The 18,995-nt window shown below is 42.7% G+C and overlaps 1 protein-coding gene across 5 annotated transcripts in view; it reads right to left on the bottom strand.

Moving 5' to 3' along the window:
- The window catches only part of CNST (consortin, connexin sorting protein), an 87,774-nt gene that overhangs the window by 68,593 nt on the left and 186 nt on the right, over positions 1-18,995 (bottom strand). For 3 of the 5 annotated variants that reach the window (XM_075924905.1, XM_075924907.1, XM_075924908.1), the window contains exon 2: positions 16,634-16,740. The gene's annotated coding sequence lies outside the window, so the exon portion shown is untranslated. Of the gene's footprint in view, positions 1-16,633; positions 16,741-18,494; positions 18,741-18,791; positions 18,986-18,995 lie in introns of those variants that run through there. The other 2 variants (XM_075924906.1, XM_025190792.2) reach the window with 2 other exon arrangements.

The following is an 18,995-nucleotide window of genomic DNA, read 5'->3' as shown; positions in this document are numbered from 1 at the left end:
ATCTGAGTGATCACCTGTAAAACAGCCTCTTTTGTCCTTTAAGTCTAAGCAGTGGTTGGTCTTAGGAAGACATATGACCTCCCCAACTGGTAGGGACTAACCAGATAGTTTTCCATGGAAGGGGAGAATGTAGAAACAAAGAATTCCCACCCAAAAGGAAGGCTATTTAAGATGCAAAGTTTTCAGGCTCTTTGTCGTTGGCTGCCATCACTCCTAAGAGAATAAACCAGAGACACCAAAGAAATAAAATCTTCCCTGTCTTGGAGGTTTAGCTGAAATAAGAACCATTTTAGGGTAAATCTGCAATACGTTTTAGGGTGTTAAAACTAGCTATGTGCTTCTGTTATTTTAAATTTGTCATTTACTTTGCACTGTCGGTTTTCACTTGCAACCACTTAAATACTAGAGTTTGTACTTAATAAAATTACTTTTATTTACTATCAAGCACAGTGTAAATAATTGTAACCTGGGGGAGCAGTCAGTGTGTACACCCTTCTTTCATTGTTAAAGGGGGCTTACCTGAATGATTTATTTGGAGTTCTGATTCCATTCAGGGAGCAGGTTTCCTGGAAGCTGTGCACAAAACTGCATTCTCCACAGACCTGAAGGCTACGTCTACACAGCAAGATTTTTGCGCAAAAACCTGTAGAGCGTCCACACCTCAAATGTGTTTTTGCGCAAGTAAATTAGCAGTAAAACAGCAGAACAGAGGGCTTTGGCCAGTGTAGGTAAACCTCCATCTACAAGGCTTAACTCCCTTTTGCGCTACAGCTATTGCACAAAAAGGCAAGTGCGGACACTCCAGAGGGATTTCTTGTGCAAGCGCGTCCGTGCAGTGTGGATGCTGTCTTGCGCAAAAGCACATCACTTTTGCGATGCGCTTTGAGGTGTGGACAGGCTCTTGAGCAAGAAGTTTTTGTGCAAAAACTCTTGCACAAAAGGCTTCTTGAAGCCTGCAGTATAGATGTAGCCCAGGCATGTCCAAAGTCCGGCCCGCGGGCCAATTGCGGCCCGTGTTCCGGTTTAATACGGACCCCCAGGTAATTTGGCAATATCTATCTTTTATGGCCCCCAACGAATCCATATGTATTGATATGAATACATTGTAAAATCTCAGTTAATGTCAGTTGGTCTAAATCAGTTATAAATATATTTGGACACAACATGTATACTTGGTGTTATGTTCCTGTTCATATTTTTTGAACTTAAAAGTTGACAGACAACCTTTATTACCAATAATATGTAATGTACTTTACAATGTTCCTGACATATATTTCAGCTTCCTGGATTTTTTTTTTCATCTGGCCTTCAGATATGAAAGGCAGAGTGATTTAACACCTGTTTAGATTTGTCATCCATGTGACGAAATGAAAAGTATGCCGTTTGCAATAAACTTTGCATAAAATAGTTCATTTGCATTTAATTTTAATGGTTCAAAGAATGTCAGGCAAAATGGTCGGCCCTCACGCATGTTCACTTCATCAAATCTGGCCCTCTTTGAAAAAAGTTTGGACACCTCTGATGTAGCCGGAAGAGTTTCAGTGTCTATACTGTTTTTCAGGGGCGGGTAGAAGAAGTGATCTCAGCTGTGTGCCTTGGCTGGGGGAGACCAGGGGATCTGGCCCAGCAGAACTTAGTGGTGAGAAGCCCCAGAGAGCAAGGAGGCAAGTCAGTGGCTGTGTCAGCACACCAGACAGCAGCCCCAAAGGGGTTTTCTGTGACCACATCCCATCACACGTGCTTTAAATAAGCTTAAATTTAGGAATTTAAAATACTGAAGGTGATTTAAGTCAGAAGTAGAAAGACCTATTAGGTTACTGAATTCATCTTCCTGCCAGGATCAGATTGTTCTTTGAAGTATTAATATTTTGTCCATTCAAGGTTAAGGTTTAAATGTCTGAAGTGATGTTGTTTCTACCACTTGCATAGGGAATCTAGTCCACATTCCAAAGCCTAATACGCCTCACCATCAGGCAGCATTTCCTGATACTTAGTCTAAATTTTCCTTTATTTCATTCAGTTACTCCTGTGTATTGACCTTGGTGGCTACCTTCTTCAAATATTTGAAAGCATCCCCTACCCCCATAGGGATGTTAGATTACATGACTATTCAATTACATGCTATCGCATACAATTTTAGTGGTTACACAACTATTTGATAGTCCCTGGGGGGGCAGGACCGGCAGCCAGTGGGCTCCGGGTTCCATTCCCAGGCAGCCCTCTGCCATCCCACACTGCTGCCTCTCCAACAGAAGCAACAGCAAGGGGTGCTAAAGGCCACACTATGGGGCCCGTGAAGCTCCTGCCTCTGTAGGAGGCAGCAAACGGAGGGGAAGGGGGGTATACGGAGCCAACAAATGTGGAGAGCCGCTTAAAAGCTGGCTCCCCACGGATATTGGCTCCCGCCTGTTCCTGCTCACCCTTCACGCTAATACAGAGGTAGCAATGGGGGAAGGGATGCGTATAATCAAGAGGATCAACCAATAAGCCTAACGATTTATCTGTTAATTGTATAATCGTCTACATGTTGTCTCATATTACACTATACATAAAAAGCTCATTTAATCTTTCTTTGAAAGTCAGTTCCCTCTACTTTCCAGATCATTTTTGTTGTTCTCCTCCAAATCAACCCCATGGCTGTATCTACATTGGCATCCCTTTCCGGAAAAGGGATGCTAAGGAGACACTTCGGAATTGCAAATCCGCGGGGGATTTAAATATCCCCCGCGGCATTTGCATTTACATGGCTGCCGCTTTTTTCCGGCTCGGGGTTTTTGCCGGAGAAAAGCGCCAGTCTAGACGCGATTTTCTGGAAAATAAGCCCTTTTCCGGAGAAGGGATGCCAATGTAGACACAGCCTAATTGTAAAACATTTTGGTGATATAACCAGTTCTGGCTGCTACATCATTCCTGATGGGCATCAAGAGGGGAATCAATACCTCCCAGATTTTGAAATCTAATCTTAGACATAAGCTAAGACTGTAGATCTTAATTAAGGGTTTGTTGCCCACTCTGCATGTGGGGGGTGGAGGTGTTGCATACAGCTTTCAGAGGGTCTGCCAAAATAAACCTGAAAGCAGGACTGGCATTAGACTCACTGGGGTCCAGGGCCAAGACAGCCAAAGTCTGAGCAACTTCACCTCCTAAGGCCCCGGGGCCCAGTCTATCGCCCTATTTGCTATCCCAGAACACCGGACCTGCCTTTTAACCTAGATATGCCAAACATAACAAAACATACACCCCCAAAACAACAATAATAAGGAAAACACAGTTGTTGTGGTACAAGTGAGCTGTCAACTTTTTACAGCATACTGCAGGGGAGGCTCAGAAAGAAAAACATTGAGAATTTCTGCCTTTGTATTCTAGAAGTCTCTGTCAAAGTGTGTGATCACAGTCAACATAGAAAGAGACATCTTAAAGCAAGGTGAGTGTGAGTTGGGCTGTTTTCTCCTTGGGTGCGTCTAGACTGGCAAGATTTTGCGCAAAATCTTGCTGCCTGTCTACCCTGGCCGCGAGTATTTGCACAAGAACACTGACTTTGTACTGTACAAAATCAGTGGCTCTTGCGCAAATACTCTGACACTCCCGCTCAGGGATAAGCCCTCTTGCGCAAGTATTCTTGCGCAAGAGGGCCAGTGTAGACAGCCAGGTTAATTTGTTGCGCAAGAAAGCCTGATGGCTAAAATGGCCATGGGAGCTTTCTTGCGCAAGAGAGTATCTACACTGGCACTGATGCTTTTGCGCAAAAGCAAATCTTTTGCGCAAAGGCACATGCCAGTATAGATGCTCTCTTGCACAAATACTTTTAACAGAAAAACTTTTCCGTTAAAAGTATTTGGGCAAAATCATGCCAGTCTAGACGTAACCCTTGTGTTGTAGGGAATTTGGGGTGTTATTATTCTGAAGTCTAAGATATAGTGTTAGGTCTCATTTGGAACCATAGTAAAAATGCAGAATTCCCTCAGCACTGACTTCCAGCAAAAATATCTATGCTGTTATATAGGTATGCTGTGACCAAAACACACATTATTATTTAAAACACCGTTTATTTGCTCTAAATTACTGTCAACAAAGATGTTGAATAAGACTGGATTTAACACTGATCTACATGATTGTCTAGTCTACCATGCACACTTTTCCCAGCTGTTGCTTTATAATATTACCCTTTGTATACATACTTGTTTTCAGTTCACAAGCAAATGACTGCACCCAAGCCAATTTGCACTGACTTGTTAAATAATCATTTCATACAGCTATGAAATCCTAACTAAAATTCATATGTTTCAAGCTACTGTGTTATCTTCCAATTTTATTTAACTTACCAAAAATAGCTTAAGTTTTGGCAAGGTTCTTTATCAACTCATTTTCCCTTTTTTTTTTTTTTTTTTTTTAAACACACAGTTCTAGTATCACTAGCATTTTCTTTAAAGTATTCCATTTTATTGAAAACAGAAGTTCTATTTACAGAGCAATAGCTGTCAAGATCATTCCTTTCTTTTTTACTCTGGAACACTGGCACGGTTGCTGGTTTTCTTTGGTGCCTCCCCAGTTGTCTGCGTTTCAAGAAAAATACTCCATAGTAAACTAAATGCATTCATTAATTCCCTTCAGACAGGGGTTCTCAAACTTTGTGATACTGCAACCCCCCTCTAAGTTGCTGGCGACCCCCCTCTAAGTTGCTCGCAATCCCTAGGGTGTCAGGACCCACAGTTTGAGAAACATGGCGTTAAGAATTCATATAATCCAGGCATACACATGTTCAAATCTTCAAGATATCCATGCTTTTTAATGTAGCCATCACCAGCATACTTTAATCCTTCAGTTACCGAAGTCAATGAAAATCCCCTATTGACTTATATATTGCAAAAACTGGCCTATAGAGCCTAAGCACCCTTAGCTTCTCTTTTCCTATAGTTATTTGTATAGGCTCTGCCTTCAAGGTTTTTTTTAAAAGGAATATTTAAACATTAAGTTGAATATCTTAGCCATTTTAAAATTACTAATTTAGTACCCTATTTCATTTGCTCATTTCCTCCTTTTTACCACTCCCAACCCTTACCTTATATCATAACAGCTTTCTTATTCCACTTAATTTGTTTGGCTTTCATCAGCTCATTCAGCATTGGCTGCCCATAACTTTCCCTGCAAACTTTAACAGACTATTTTTGTTTGCTTGTTTCCCCTTCTATTTCCATTTACTTTTTAAAATCTCAAAACTTTTAGCAGTAATATTGACTGCTTCTGTCACAGCATTCCAATAATGTAACTTTTTAGTAACAATTGGATGTTGCTGAAAATAGTCTACCTCACAAGACAGGCTCGGTAGATCCTACCAAAATTGAGCCTATGATTGCAGGGATTTCAGCTATTTAAGAGTTATTCCTTCTCACGATTGTAAAACTAGTGACTGCACTACAAGAATTAATACTCAACATTATCAAGTTCAACAGAGCCAAGATGACCAAAATATTTCCAAAAGCAGCACCAGTTAGTCTAAAACCAGAACATATTAAGTCAAGTAATGATAATTTATGATCATTTAATAAAAAGGAGGCAAAAATTATGGCTGGGTTGAATCAGAAAATATGAAACTTTGGTGGGTTTTTGGTATTAGTGTTTTTGGTGTCAGTGTTTAAGAGATCTTTTATTTAGAGGTTAGTGATATTTGGGCCAAGTAAGCTGAGCTGAGAACTTGAATTCTTTTTAAAAATCAGTTGGTTTTATTCCCACACTGAGGTTATATACGAGAGAAACAAATTATTGATAACCAAAACCTTCAAGTCCAAAAGGTTTCGGTAGTTCTCCTTTCTATTCCTCAATTTTAAATGACTATCACAGTTGTTGACAGTAACTTAGTATATTAAGATCAAGGACATTTATAATCATAAGGACACTGAAATCAAAATGGAGTCTTGGATTCCACACAGAAATCAAAATGGAACCTAAAGGACTGAGACACCTTTTTGCCGCCAAAACCATCGCTTGCACACGGCACTAAAGTCTGCACCAGGAACGCTAGTTTGCACTCAACACAACACCTTGTGCACTAGAGACGCTCTTGGGATCTTTATAAGCGCAAACCCCTGAAGAGATCGGGTTCCTTCGTTCCTTTGGTTTGTTGGTTCCTGTTCGTCGGCAGCCTACTGTTCCCAAGGACCGTGGTGAAGGCTGGGACCTACTCCGGGACAGACCACCATCCCAGCTGCTAGCAGGGTGCTTCAGTTCACCACTGTGGTGATAGCCCAGTGTTGGGGGCTCCAGCTACCTGCACCACTGAACCAAGCATACCACCTAGTTCCACTCCGATTACTGTAGTGAAAGCCCTTAATCCTGGAGCCAAGGACTAAACATTTCTATCGGGTGTGTAAGTGTGCTACTCACGTGCTGTCACACCATCGACAGAGCAACACTTTTGGATTCCTCGGTGTTCCTCCCTTGAGGCTGTCAAGCAGCCAACGGGTAGCAGGTCCTGAGCCTCGGCTGTCACCTCCATCCTAGTCAGACTGAGTATAGTTTATGCAGCGGCGGATATAGGGCAGGGCGAGCGGGGCGGCTGCCCCGGGCCCCGCGCTTCAACAGGCCCCGCTTTGAAGTGTCCTTGAGCGCTTTGATGCAGCTTTTTTTCCTCTGGACTTGGACCCCCGTCGCGGCTCGCTCCTTGCAGCTCTTGGAGAAATCCGCTCTCCACAGGAGCAGCTGGGCGAAAGCCGCCCACTGCCTTCTAGGCAGCATCTTTTTTCTCTTTTTCTTTTGGCTGCCTGGGGTTTTCTCCGGCTGCCAGCACCGCCCCGCCCTTCTTCTTTAGAAGCCGGTTGGCTCTCCACTGCCAGGCGCTTCGAGCGGAGCCGCTCTCACCCGCTCACGCCACCTACTGGAAGCCAGAGCTGCTGCAGGCTGCTACTATAGCGTGGACCCTGGCACAACCGAATCAACTTCCCGGTCCTCCTGTCTCGGCCTCTCTGGCTCTCCTCGAAAAGTGTGTGTCTGAAACCCCAAAATCCCAAGAGACATGAGGCCTCCTCTAATTCCACACCAGCCAGGCATCTTGGTCGGAGCCGGAGGGTGTTCCTTTTTCCAACCTTGCTCCTAAGGAATGACCCATCCCTTGCTTGGGAACAAGGGGAAGGGAGAACAAGAGGGGCGAGGGACAACAGCAGCAAAGCTTTGCACACACCCACAATTCCGAGCTCAGCCTGGACCAGCATTTGATTTGTTTTCTCTTGACGAATGTTAAATTTCCCCACCTTGTCTCTAAACTGAAAGAGGATCAGGAATGAATGAACAAATAAATCGACTTATGAAGGAATTCAACAGATGATTTGGTGCGGGTCGGGAGGAATGATTTTTAAATGAAGTGGGTGAATTTATCAGACAAGAATATCAAGGATCCAACCCCATGTTCTAGAGATCCCTAAACTCGGAATGCCAGATGCTGGGAATAGAGGACAAGCGATAGATCACCAGGCAAGTGTCTTGTTCCGTTCTTGCCTTCTAAAAGATCGGGCACCGGCCACTTCAGCTGTTTGTATTGACAGTAGAGGTGAACAGAGCGAAGGAAAGAAAAGAGGCTCTCTCATTGATTTATTTAGGATCCCCATTCTCATTGGGTCAGCAGAGCTGTACTCCTATTAGCCAGTCAGGATGGAGGAATTGCTCAGTTCTCGGGTTATAGTAAAAACTCTTAAATATTCTATGTTGTTGAGACAAGGGAGGAACACCGAGGAATCCAAAAGTGTTGCTCTGTCGATGGTGTGACAGCACATGAGTAGCACACTTACACACCCAATAGAAATGTTTAGGGTAGTTTATGTCTGCTTAAGAGGAAAGGAAATTGCATAGGTAAAGTCTTGTTCATTTTGGGTGGAGCTATACGTTTTCTGTGGTTAGGTTATGTAAGCTGCTCCCTGAGGGGTTGCAGAAACTTTGCCAGTTGATAATTTGGTTTGTTGTACTGAAATATCTGAGGACTAAGAACGTTTTATGGGGAGAGGAGTCCTGGGGAGCCTAAGAAGAGCCAGACTGTGCTGTGCCCTCTATAGCTCTAGAAAGACTGAAGACCTGAGCAAGCTGTTGAGAGGTTTTCCTGTTGTGGGGACTTGCACTGAGTAGTAAGGCAGTGTTTTATATGAGAAAGCACCAGCCAGCAACAGTAATTACTAATGCCAAATATAATATCAGAGGCTACTATTGGTAAAAGAAAACAGGAACTCAGGTTGTCTGGTTTTGTCTTTACATCACCTTTAAAGGAACAGGTAAAGAAAAGTCTCCCGGACATAAATAGGAAGAAACTTCGGATAAATTATTATCCTCACTCTTCACTGTAGCCAGCTTAATAGCTATGCTATGGGAGGGGGGAGGGGTACCCTTTACATTTTACAGACTATTTCTTTCATTGAGCTACATGGTCTTCATGATAGAAATCACTCCAGGTTACAGGCAATGCATATTCCACCAGATTACATTGCATCATATAATTATACTGTGTGTGCATATAACATTAAAACTTTGTCTCACTTTGTAGCCATCTCAGAAGTAATATGTAGATAGCCAGCAAGGCTGAATCTGGGACACGTTCATTTGCATATTTCTGAAAATGTGTTCCTTAAATGAGAAATTGTCACATAGATATAGATGGGAGATTTTTCTCAAAGGTATAGCTGATAAAGTTGGACTTGATCATTAGAATTGGCCTATGGCAGTTGGGCCTAACTGCTATTTGTCATTTTGAAAACCTCTCTCTAAAGGTCTAAAAGGATGCAGAATAATAGGAGTATTGAGAGTACAATCATGCAGGATTTCACTGCTGTAGGGGTTTAAAAATCATGTTGGCAAGTGAATGTATTGCTTAATATTTATAGTCCTCAGTCACGCATATTTGTCATGTGGTTTCTGTGACATCTGTGAAGAAGGATTTTTAAACTTTTTTGAAAATTACCTGTGTAAAGAAATGGACTTTAAAGACATAATTGAAGAATGTGCTGCCAAAAGAGCTAAACAGCTATAATAGACCTAAATACAAATGCAATGTTTTAATTATTAATGCAGAATTTTCTTTATGAATGAATTACAATATAATTAAAATAAAATTATCCAACTAAATTAAGTTTCTATCAAATTTACCCAGTTCACGTTTAATATGAAAATAGCCTTCAATTTGCGCATTTGACACCTTTTTTCTATTTTGTCTCCATAGGGGGGCCCCGCGAAATTGTGCTGCCCTGGGCCCCGCAAATCTCTCATCTGCCCCTGAGTTTATGTTCTCTTGTTAACTGTGCTATCCCCTATTATTTCAGAGGGTGAGGGGTTGGTTTTCTTTGTACAGTGTTGTGTTCTGGGTTTATACTGTCATCTGTTGTATTCAATATATATCTTTTAAAATTGACATTCGTGTCTGTGTTTATTTCGGACTGGAGAAATTCGCCAGTGATAGATATGGTGGTTTCCAGGTCAGACCACCTTCTGGGACAAAGGCATTTACCATCTAGCTGGCCCCACACCAAATGTAGCTTACTAGTGCGCCTTTGCTAGTAACACAGTAATTCTTGCAGGAGAATGTAGTCTATAGCAAATTATTTTCATTAGTTCAAAATAAAATAATTCAACGTTAACTCTTGTTTGCACTGAAGATGTTGTTACTATATGGCTAGACACAGTTGAACCTCTTATATAGAGCACGAAGATTCATTTTAACCACACAAAGAACATTATCCAGAGCTAACATGGTTACAGAGTAAAAATGAATGGGAAAGTTTAGTGAGCATAAGTTTATAAGCCAATAAAGCATCGCCTAAAGAGTGGCTTAAGACACAATATGAAAAAGTCAAATTACATGAAATACACCACCTCTGGTTTACTCCATTCACTTTCAAGTGACAGTTCTTAATTAAAATACTATTACCAGAGCTAAATGGCAAGGAAACGTCAGGTATCCTTATAAAGGGAAAGATTTTCTGTGGCTTTTTTTTTTTTTTAAGTATTTGCAATGATTTGGTTTAGGTGTGGTTTTTCCACACCTAATGTTTGATTATTTTACTATTAATCAGATAAAAATCTCTGTGAAATGGTTGCACTAGCAAGGCCAAAGCTCCTGTGTGATGCCCTGGCCTCCTCACATTCAAGATGGAAAATATTAGAAGCTATAGTAGTGCTGGGTGATCTTGCACAAATCTCACAGAAGAAAAATGGTATTGTCCCATTTAACTATCATTGCCCCAGAAATCCAAAAAACCTGTCTACGTGGGGAAGTTTTGCTCTAGCTTGTGCTAGAAGCACAAGACTCAAGGGTGAAAATTAGGGATGTGTGAGTTTAAACAACTAACGGTTATCAGTGTCGGTTACACTCAGCGAAGCAGTTTCCCAAGGTGCCAAGCAGTGACTTGGACCGGAGTGCAGGAAGAGGTGCAGGGATTTGGGTAGTGACTAGTGGTAGGGGATTGGGCTACAAGGTCCAGGAGGACTTATGGGTGCAGGAGCTGGGGTGCAGAGGGTTTGGGGTAGGAGTTCAAGAGGGGGGCAGAGGGTTGGGGGAGGGAGGGGCTGGGGTGCCAGAGACAGGCTCTGGCTGGGAGACACTTACGTGAGTGGCTTGCAGCCAGCAGCTTAGCTGGTTCCTTAGCCAGGGTCCCTGCCTTCCGCACCCCAGCACGGGCTGCAGGGGCCATGTGTGGCTGACTCTGAATGCTGAGAGTCTGGAGGGGTACTTTGTAGGACAGGCAGTGTGCAAACAGGCAGCTCCCATTGGTTGGAAACCAGTTGGGATTTTTGCTGGAGGCAGGGGCAGCATGCAAAGGCTCTCCTGTCTTCTTCTCAGACTTGCAGCATTCAGAGAGCTGTGTGTGTGTGGTAGGGGTGGGGAGGTGGAGGGAGAGGCAGGGACTTCTGCAGGCCATCTCCTGAAGCTTAGCAGGCCATATTCAGCCTGCAGGCCATATTTTGCTTGCCAGAGTTAGAACATGTAAAATCTGAGCATCCTTCAGAAAGCATCTTTAAACAATAGTGGTTTGTCTGATTCCAGTTTATTTTCAAACAACAACATGTCTGGGCAAAGACACAGATTAGTGGTTTGTCACTTTCTAGTGTTAGAGTGATAGCTGTCAAGTGACATTTACAGGTACTTAATCTTTGTATTGATTATATATAGATATCAGGAATAGCAAATAACTAGGACATTTCTGAGAAGCTTCCATATACTGTTTTCAAGTTCTAATTTTCGCAGTTAAACTAATTACACACCTCTGAAAAGCCATTATGAAAATACACCAGACAAAAATCTACTCTCCCATGCTTACCATTATGAAAAGATGCTTTTTCTGTAAAATACTGCAAGGTAACGTCATCATATAGATACAAACACACCTCTTTAAAAGATAATCTATGCTCAAACACAGGGGTCTCACACGGCCCACAGACCATTTATGGCCAGAGCACTTTCACAATCTGGTCCTGGAGTTCCAGGAACATTGGGGAGTGGGAATGTGTATCTGTACCTGCATCCCAAAACCCATCCTTTCCTGCCACCACACTCTCCCCCTCATTATTCCCCTTCCCCTGAGGGACACAGCCTTGGGGATTACCTGGGGGGGAGGGGGAGAAGGCTGGCACAGGGCAGCAGCCGGGGTCAGGCCCTCCCTCCCTTCCTGTGCCAGTGGGAATCAACAGTCAGTGCCGGAGGGGAGCAACCCCTGTTGCTACCTGCACTAGTCCTCCCCCATAATTTCCAAGGCTGTATCTCCCAGGGGAAAGAGGAGGGAGGGGAAAGGAAGGAGTAGTGGCAGGAAGGGACAGGGTTTGGGCCACCATTAAGGGTAAGGATGTTAAACTGCAGTTAATTGACTAGTCAAGTAGTCGATAGAACTTCTATTGATTACTTGACTAGTCAATAGGCACTTCTGCGTTCCTCCTTTGAAATGTACAAGAGCCCCATTTCAAAGGAGGAATGCAGAACTCCTAGTACAGACTGGAGCCAGTGGAAAGTCCTGCTCACTCCAGGCTGCATGTGGGCGTGCCTGCTTTGCAATGTACAAGAGACCCCAGCGGGAGCTCTTATTCATTTCAAAGCCACAGCACCCTCATGGAGCCCTTGGGTTCTGCACAGCATTTCCCCAGAGCCCCGGATCAGCTGGGGAGTCCCCAGCTGATCCTGGGTTCCACTGAAATGCCGCACAGAGTCCCGGATCAGCTGGGGAGTCCCCAGCTGACTCTGGGCTCCACGGCACTGTCCCTTTGAAATGCCAAGGGGGAGTTTAAAGGGTCAGCTGCACAGCTGAGCCTGGGATCAGCTGTGAGGCGCTGCCCTTTTGTAATGCCGAGGCAGCATTTTAAAGGGGCAGCACCGCACAGTTGAGCTGGGGATTCTATTAAAAGTCAAAATCATGACTTGTTTAGTAAAGGTCTCCTTTGTTTGATAGAAGTTTTAATTAAAAATAAATATGCCTATATTCAGATAGCCAAAGAACAACTATAATGGGTGTGATGCTATTTGTGTGAAAAATTACTTAAACAGAAAAGGCTTCATGTGGAACTAATAATGTGCACAAACTTCCATGCAAAGAGCTCACAGCATTTCACAAACATTAATACAGCTTCACAACACCAATGTAAAGGAGGAATGACAATTATGACAAGGATTACCATTTTACAGAGGAAAAAATACACCCCAGGTTGCTCTAACCACTAAACAATGCTAGTCATGTCCAATGACAAGATATAAAAAACAGATGATAAATTAAGCAACCACTAAAGAAACTGAAGCCAATGTGTTTAACTAGTTAATGATCTAAAATGTTCTTAGGGCTAAATGTGAAAACTCCATGCTGCAAACTTCAAACACCTCTGCAAAGGCACAAGGGCATTTATAACAGAAGTTGCCACTTCATTATTGAGTAATTAACAAACCTTCTTCTCTACAGCTTTCTAGACAGAGGCTATCCAATTTATGGGTTGATGATCACATTATGCAAATATAATACAACAATGACAGAATATATAGAATTAGTGATACATGCATTTAGCATTGAGAGACTAATTTAAAGCACCAGTGCATTGCTTTTTAATTCCAAAGCAAAAGGTACACACAACTCAGATTTAATCATATGGAAATAATTCTTTAAGATGTATACTCCAAGTTGCAAAGCTTTAACTAACAAAATCTATAGACATTCTAGATTCTACTAGAATAAACTGGCTATCCATTTTAGCAAAAGAGAGCAAATATTCTGGTTGGTTATGCAGAAGTACAGGATAATTAGAATGAAAAACTAGAAAATTACTTTCAAAGGACATATAAAGGGATTTTCTAACAAAATGGATCCTGCTTACCCCGTCTATGAAAAGTAAATAGACTTTCAATTAACTTCAATATTAAATTATAGTAAAAGAACTTGCCGAAGAAAATAGAACAAATTTCTATCAAACAGATAGTATGACAAAGGCAGATCTAGTGAACACATGGTCAGGTGAGATTTTAGGGGTTTAGATTGGAAAAAAAAAGAGCACAGAATCAGAGCAAAGACCATACATGGGATGAGCACAGAAATGACTGAAAAAAGTTACGCTACCAAGATGGGTTGCAAACAATTTTAGATGTCTTGTAGTTCTTCAAAACTATTTTGTCTATCAGAACATTAAAACAGTAACAACTTTTCTCCATTCAATTCCTCCTACCTTTTTCTTTTAAACCAAAATTTGTTTTCAAAGATTTTACAACAATACACAGGTAGATAATAAACTAAGAGAAGTCCTGTGAAGTTAGTGTATCACATTTACAGAAAAAGACGTTGAATGAAACAAATTCATGTATATATCTGTGACAGAAATGTAGTCGTGTTAGTCTGGTGTAGCTGAAACAAAATACAGGACTATGTAGCACTTTAAAGACTAACAAGATGGTTTATTAGATGATGAACTTTCGTGGACTATTTGATCTGAGGAAGTGGGTCTGGCACACGAAAGCTCATCATCTAATAAACCATTTTGTTAGTCTTTAAGTGCTACATAGTCCTCTATGTATTTATCTGGCATTGTTCAGATCCTCAACTCCATTTTTTTTTCATTTTAATCATTGCTCTGGGATGGGGCTGAGGGTGAGCATTCAGTACGCAGGGTGTCCCAGGGAGAGAGGACTACCTCAGTCCTCTCTCACTGCAACATCTTGGGGCCAGGTGAGAAGCACCTTGCTATACTCACTGGAGCTGCAGCAGTCATAACTGAAGGAGAGGTGCATATCTTCTAGCTGGGGCAGCTCCAGGTTTGTCTGCTCCCTGCGCTCCCCAGCCAGAATGAGGAATGGAGCATATTGTGCACTTTCCCCTTGCTCCCTGACAAAGAAGGACAGCCAGCAATGTTACCATATGAATTGGAGGATAGTGGGAGGGTTTCAATCCGCACCACCCTCCCTAAAGGGCGCATGGGGGGTTGGAGGGTTGGGGCAGTCCTAGATGGGGGTGAGGATGGAATAGTCCTGTTACTTTACATTCACGTCAGCTTGCATTAATAAGATGCATTCAGCATGAATCTAGCACTCAGAAAAGGCCTCAAAATGCAAACTAACTTGGTTTCTAACCTCAATCAGCATGGAAGTGCTCCCCACTAACATACAAGATTGACCCAACCTACTTAAAAGGAAACAAATCTGATAATGAAGGGGTTAAGATGCTAGTCTGGCAGCTTTTTACATTGCCATATGGCAGAGACAGGTTTCCAAGCAGTCTCAGATTTTTGTTTCCCCAGTCATTGGAGTTTGGCCATGATGTAAACAAAAGGCCTGATGCTAAGCTTCAGATTACCTCCATTTATTAATTTGTGCATAGAAAAGAATAATTTAAGGGTTATAAACTGTAGAAACATAGCAGCATGGATTACAACAAGAAATGACCTCATTTTAGTCTTTCGTATTCAGGGCTGGCCCATAACATTTGGCACCTGAGGCGGGGAGCTCAAATGATGCCCCCATACTCCCTCATTGGGGCCAAAACTTTGAAAGGTCTCAATTCTGCCTTCCTCCTGTTCTACTCTAGAGCAGAGAGAATACATATGCACCATCAGCAGACACAATTTTCTACACTCTGGGTCCTAGTGGTGCCCCTCCCCACAGAGTCTGGCACCTGAGGCGGCTGCCTCAGTTCACCTCATGGTAAGGCCAGCCCTGTTCATATTGCAGACAGATGCCATACAAACAGTAGATTTCACACCTATTTGTGGGTCCCAAATTATGTATAGAAGGCAGTTTGAAATATGTGTGTAAAAACTGGTGTCTGATCATTTGTTTTTGGAATGTTACAAATATTTCTGGTGACTTCTCCTAAATTTTGTTTAAATGTTCCTAGATCCAAGGGTTGATAAATACTGGAATAAATTGCCTGGGAGGTTGTGGCATCTCCATCACTGGAGATATTTAAGAGCAGGTCAGATAGAACGTAACAGCAGCCATACTGAGTCAGACCAAAGGTCTGTCTAGCCCACTATCCTGTCTGCCAACAGTGGCCAATACCAGATGCCCCAGAGGGAGGGATCACAACAGGTAATCATCATGTGATCCCTCTCCTGTCACCCATTTCCAGACAAACAGAGGCTAGGGACACCATTCCTACCCATCTTGGCTGATAGCCATTGATGATCTTATCCTCCATGAACTTATCTAGTTCTTTTTTGAACCCTGTTAAAGTCCTGGCCTTCACAACATCTTCTGGTAAGGAGTTCCACAGGCTGACTGCGCATTGTGTGAAGAAATACTTTCTTTGTCTGTTTTAAATCTGCTATCTATTAATTTAATTTGGTGATCCCTTGCTCTTATATTGTGGGAAAAGGTAAATAACTTTTCCTTATTCACTTTTTTCCATACCTGTCATGAGTTTATAGACCTCTATCATATCCCCCCTTTGTCTCCTCTTTTCTAAGAGGACAACTATCAGGGATGATCTAGATCAGGGTTTCCCAACCTATGGGTCACCCTTACATTTCAAAAGGGTCGCCAAGTGTCTCCTCGGGTGGCTTTGCCCCCCCCTCCCGTTCTTGAATTGCCTTGGGTCACCAAATCTTCCTGAATTGTCAAAATGGGTCCCCATCTGGAAAAGGTTGGCAACCACTGATCTAGATGATGCTATGTCCTGCTGTGAGGGCAGGGGACTGGACTTGATGACCTCTTGAGATCCCTTCCAGTTGTAGTATTCTAAAGTCACACATGAAACAGGCAAATACCTGCGGAACAACATTTTTTCCATTTCTTTATGGAGTACCTACCAATGTTTATGGCAACACTTGCAAGTGACATTCTGCTTCTTTGTTGATTTAATAACCTGAGAAAGTATTGACCAGATTCTAATCTATGTTTGAATCAAGAAAAATAAATCAAATAGTTAATCTTGCCACCCAAATGTTTTTAATCCTCAGTCATGAAAGGAAACCAAAAATTTCAGGGTGCCCAACAAGAATCACCTTTGCCGATTATATTAGGCTGCTTAGTTTGTTAAAACAATACACTAGCTACCATTATACAGACATATTTTACTCTTTATTGAGTGAAGGCGTAAGATTTCATAAATTAGAAAGTGTTTAACATTACTGTGATTGTATGATAATTTTCTACACTATACATCTTTTTTAGTCTTTTTCTAAATCAGAAAATTATAGCACTTACCATTTTCCTAAAACGACAATAGTTTCAGAGAGATACTTTAAGGACAGCTAGATGCATTTCTTGAGCCCTAAGAGACTCAATATGTAGTTATCTGGCAGGCTTTCATTCTGCAACAAAAATAAGTATTTAAAACAAGATACATTTGTGTACCTAATGCCAATACGTTCTAATCAATGCTTTTCTATTTAATGCAGAAGTGATTATGTTCCTAATAGCATAGGTTAATATATGAAAAATCTCTTTTGGCCTCTATCTGTGGTATCTAGAAGCCCCATGCCCAGTTCCCAAATACACAGAAGAATATAAAGATAGGAAGTATGAAACCATAAAACCAATGTTATTGTATCATAATGTCTGAACAGAAAAGTCTATAAAATTGATCTAAAATAATTTTTATTTCTACACCATAAAAAGAACAGAACATATGAATTTCCCTTTAAAGGAAGCACAATTTACCCCAAAGCCAGTCCAATCTTTAGTCAAGGAAAGGCTGTACTCAAATAAATCCTGATGTGAAGAAAACAGTAGTTTATTGCCTATGAAGGACACAGAATAAGCTTGAATTTTAATCCATCCAATACTGCCTTGCATATTTCCCAACGAAGCTGAGTGACCCCACTGGTTTCAATGGGACTACTATTTCTGTATTTAGCAATATATCTAGGCAAGAAGTGTTTGCAGAACACCTCTGTATCATTTAAAAACAAAGGATACAAAATTGCACAACAATACTATATTTGGAGATCACAGTGAACACTTTCTCTAAGAAAACAAAACTCTTTATTATCAGTAAATTGTTGGGGTCTCTCTTACTAATTAATTAATTAACATCATAAAAGCCTCTCATTCAAAAAGAGGTTCAAAATTAACATAGCACTCATTTTAAGAGATTATTTCCCCTAAGATTCAATGAAGATTAACATGGTACTCAAATGCACTTGCAGAATCAGGACCTAAATTAACTACTTGGTTGTCAATGCCAAAGGGTCAAAGAATTCTAAAAGTCAAAAGCATTAGCATAAATCCCCAAAATGTAGTATTTTATTTCTGGGACTTGGGAAATTTACTCACCAGTGACTAGTGAGATACTTCCCCTGGCAAGTCAGTGGTGGGGAAATAGTTTATGCCAGCACTTTCTCTAGAACATAAGCTCTCATTTGAAAAAATAAAGTTTTTAGGCCTTACAGTTGTGAAGTTATCATCCAATCATGAATGACTGGTAAAACAATTCAATCTTGAGAGTGCAGGCAGGTATCTCCTTTAGGGATGTGAATGGTTAACCAGGTAACTTGGGTGAGGGGAGGGGACACCTGGAGCAGCTCTCTGCCTGCTGAGGGCAGGGGGCTATTCCAGTCCCATGGGGTCTGTTGTGGGCCAGGAGACACTGCAGCCCAGAAAGAGCAAGCCCTGTTGGCAGTAGGCCACCCCCCACCCCAAGTAAAAAGAGATTTTACATCCCTAATCTCCAGTGCCTCTATTGCTGCTCAGAGCTTTTCCATAGCCACAGCCCAGTGAAAATGACCATTATATTCAGTTTCACAACTGATAGTCAATACCTAGTGAACAGGGCAGCAGTGTAAGTGACAAGTATTATGTCACATTCACTCTACTAGGCACAGAAGCAGGCACTGGACCTATTAACAAGTACCAAAGGAAGGAACAGAGCAACAGAAGCCCATTCACCTAGAACGTGTGCAGCATTTCAAAAACCTGCTTAAATAAACCTTCCTATTTACTCTGCAGCGTCGTCCACTGACCTCCAGCAGAACCCCTACGTTATAAGGAACACAAATGCCTAATTAATACCCTACTGTTTCCGCAGGTGAGTAACCCCGCTGGTATTGTTTTTCGCATTACTCACATTCTGCTGCGGGAAGAGCACACTCAGTCCGCAGGACTGCATCGCTCCTCGCACCGTAAGAGCCGCGGCTTCATACCCATCCACGCACCCCCTAGCACAGGCAACGCGGGCACTAGAGGGATTTCTAGCCTCGATCGCGGACCAGCCTGGGAACTCCCGCCCGCGCCAGCCGGACGCTCCCGCCCGGAGCAGCGCAGCTACCTCGCCCCCATCTGTCAGTCCAACCACCCGCCCGCCCGCCGGGGACCTGCACCTTCCCGCCCCCCCGCGGCAGCCCCGGCCCGGCGGCGCACGGACCCTGCTCCGGGGGCGGCGCTGGCAGCAGCCGGAGCGCTCAGCGAGGCGGCATCTCGGGACCAGCCCCCGGCGCGAGAGCCTCCGCCCCGCTCCACGTCGCCTCCACCTCGCTCCCCCCGCCGTGACCGGCACCGTCGCTTCTAACGCTTCCCGCCTGACCCCTCAGCCCGCGCGGTCCCGGCGGGTCGGACCCGGACTCGGCTC

The sequence above is a fragment of the Pelodiscus sinensis genome, chromosome 3 (assembly GCF_049634645.1).
Source record: "Pelodiscus sinensis isolate JC-2024 chromosome 3, ASM4963464v1, whole genome shotgun sequence".
NCBI classification, from domain to species: domain Eukaryota; kingdom Metazoa; phylum Chordata; order Testudines; family Trionychidae; genus Pelodiscus; species Pelodiscus sinensis.
Note: the sequence above shows the minus strand (reverse complement) of the source record. Positions and strands in the feature narration are given on the sequence as shown.